The 3,132-nt window shown below is 54.3% G+C and overlaps 1 long non-coding RNA gene across 1 annotated transcript; it reads left to right on the top strand.

The window, feature by feature from the left end:
* Window positions 1-2,306, top strand: LOC142819052 (uncharacterized). Its single transcript, XR_012896742.1, has 3 exons — window positions 1-190; window positions 255-370; window positions 1,779-2,306. It is a non-coding gene; the product is annotated as an uncharacterized LOC142819052 (long non-coding RNA).
* Window positions 2,307-3,132: the final 826 nt, after the last annotated feature.

Genomic DNA, 3,132 nt, shown 5'->3' with positions numbered 1-3,132 from the left:
GCAGATTAGTTCATGTTTATGTGCTGGCTTAAGATGATAAGAGTGTAGGGAGAAGCAAGAGAAGAACTTCAAATTCTAAACACAGAGCATATCAAAGTCCAGAGTTCATCTGCCAATGTGATACAAGATGGTCAGCACGTATGAGACATCTGAGACAGCACTGTGCCAAAAAACTAGAGTACCCTGAGGGGTGCGTCCTGGTTCTCCTCTTCATGCCTTTGGTCATCTTTCTCATAATTCCCCTCCCCACACAGATTTTGAAGCAACTATTCACCTAGTGCTGAGGAGATGCCGTGGAAAAGCTAGTGGCTAAGCTGCTGGACAGGAGTTTCTTGCCCAACTCTTCTACTGACTTTTTGAGCAGTATTGGGTAAGTTTCTTAGTCTTTCTCTGCCTCAGTTTCCCAGCTGTAAAAGAAGGATAAAAGCTCTGCCTTTCTCTCTCAATTTTTGGCTACTTAAATCAAGGACAGTCTCTTGCTGTTTTAATACAATGCCTAGTGCAGTGAAGCTTTCAGCTCAGTTGCATCTTTTTGGTGCTAACATCATCAACAGTCCAGTGCAAAAGCGGCGAGGAGTCCTGTGGCACCCTAGAGACTAACTGAAGTGTTGGAGCATGAGCTTTCGTGGGCAAAGACCCACTTCATCAGAGGCATGCATCCGACACTTAGTCTAGAAGGTGCCACAGGACTCCTCGCCACTTTTGCAGATTCAGACTAACACAGCTCCCCCTCTGATACTGGAGTCCAGTGCAATGAGTCAGTTTGTGATTCATGGTGGGACTCTGAAGAGACATGGTGGAGTCTAAACTCTAATGAAGGTTGGTTTAGATTTGTGTGCAGTGTCCTATTTACTGTTGAAACAAAAAACAGGGCAATGTAGCACTTTAAAGACTAACAAGATGGTTTATTAGGTGATGAGCTTTCGTGGGCCAGACCCACTTCCTCAGATCAAATTGTGGAAGAAAATTTTGTTTCAGCTACACTAGACTAACGCGGCTACATTTCTATAACTAGTTACTGTTGTGCTTTGCTGAGAGCTAGGAAACTGCTTCCTTGCCCCTTTCATTCACTGCCACTTTCTTGCAATGAAAAGGCTGCAAAAACCCTTCCCAACTTTCTAACCCAATGGTAGCATGAATGCTGCACGTCGGACCAAATCCAAGTGCCTCTTCATGCTGAATTTGGTTTGTAAATCCTTGTAAAATCCATTCCAGTCATTTCCCCAGTGACATGTCGTAAGCCAGAGTGGAGAATATTCAGCAGATGCATTTACTGCAGCAGGTTGCTTGTTATCACACAGGGCGCTGCAAGTAGCAGGGGCTAGCTGCTCAGCTGGGGTGGATTGGTATTGCTCTGTTCCACCGACATCAGTGGATCTATGGCAGGACACAGGGTATTGTAACAGGAGTATCTTCATTTCAGGGATAATAGAAGGGGGAAGGTATTTAGGGATCCTGACCCAAAGGGGGTGCAAGCTGTGACGGCATATGGCTAATGCATTACACTTCTACAGCTCTCGTCATGTAAGGCTCTGTCTGTGCTGTGCAGTCATTAGTTGTGCCTCATGCTGTGCCTAGGAGGTAGGTCGGTATTCTTTCCCTTCACAGATGTTGGGGCACAAAAATGGAAGTGGTCACCGGGGATTGGGCTAGGGCATAGGCGTGCGCATGGGGTGAACCCAGGCACACCCTAATGTCTCCGGCCAGCTAGCGGCTGCTGGAGGAGGAGAGGGATTTGTGACGAGGCGCCGCAGCCCCTCACTTTAAATTCCCCACAGCCATCACCAGGGCACTGTGGAGCAGAGAGGGAGCATGCATGGCGTGCTCAAACGCCGCGCAAGAGGTAAGATGCCCGGGCGTGGCATGACGTCACGGCCTGGGACTTTCAAACCGTGTGGCCCAGCTCCAGAAGCAGCTGGGGCGGAGGCCCGAAAACACCAGCTGGCCTGAGCCATTTTTGCACCCCAGACCCGGCAGCACCGCCCTTTGTGTACCCAGGGGCACCCCCCCCAGCCTGGCAGCACCGCCCTGCGCCCTGGGGACGCCCCTGCCCAGCCTGGCAGCACCGCGCGGCCCCAGTGAGGCTCCCCGGAGGCACCCTGCCCGGCCCAGCAGCACCACGCAGTGCCCTGGGGACGCGCCCACCCAGCCCGGCAGCACCGCACGGCCCCACTGAGGCTCCCTGGAGGCGCCCTCGCCCCGCCCAGCAGCACCACGCGGCACCTTGGAGGCGCCCAGACTAGGGCCTGGCCAGCCTGTAGCTTGGGCCAGCTCAGACTCCAGCCCCAGGAATCAGAAGGCAGAAACCGAAGGTAAGGTAAGGAAGGGGAGGAGAAGGGGGGAAAATACGAGGAAGAGGTGGAAGAGGAAGGGGCAGGAGGGGAGGAGGGGGGACAGGGTGATGCTAGGAGAGGAGAGGGGCATTGAGGGTTAGAGCGAGGAGGGGGAGGTGCTGGGAAAAGGCTTGAAAGAAGGGGTGGGCATGAGAAGGGCGGGGATGGAGCAAGGCATGTGCGAGGGCACAGGGGCATGAGGGGAATGGGGGCAGAAGGAGGTGAGGGGGTGGGCATCAGGGAAAAAGGGGGCAGGGGCAGTGAGGGAAGGGGGAGGCACCAGGAGGGTTCAGGGCTAAGGGAAGGTGCAGGTGCCAGGGGATTCTGGGGGTGAAGCAGAAGGGCAGACACCTGCAGGGGAGGGACCAGCACCAGGGGAGAGAGGCAGGGGAGGTGTTAGGAGGGGGGATGAGGAGGGGTAGCTCACATGATCAGAGTGGGGCTACTGGAGGAGTGGGCACAGGGGAGAGAAGGGCTGGTGGAGGAGGGCAGGTCACACACATTGGGGTAATGCAACTGCAGATAGTTGGGGGGGGAGGCAAACTAATCCCTATTGGTAGGAGGATGGTGGGAAAAGTCCTTAGGGGGGGGTCACATGACACCATTTACTTCTGGCCATGTGTCCATCTTGCCCCCAGAGTGTTACCTCCAGAGCTGTGGCCCATGGGGGTCGGGCGTGGTTAACTGGGGTCAGGGTTGTGGCTAATGGGAGTCAGGGGGTGTGGCCCATGGGGGTCGGGCGTGGTTAACTGGGGTCAGGGTTGTGGCTAATGGGAGTCAAAGTAAATTTTTAAAAAAT

Source organism: Pelodiscus sinensis, chromosome 19, assembly GCF_049634645.1.
Source record: "Pelodiscus sinensis isolate JC-2024 chromosome 19, ASM4963464v1, whole genome shotgun sequence".
In the NCBI taxonomy this organism is placed as follows: domain Eukaryota; kingdom Metazoa; phylum Chordata; order Testudines; family Trionychidae; genus Pelodiscus; species Pelodiscus sinensis.
Note: the sequence above shows the minus strand (reverse complement) of the source record. Positions and strands in the feature narration are given on the sequence as shown.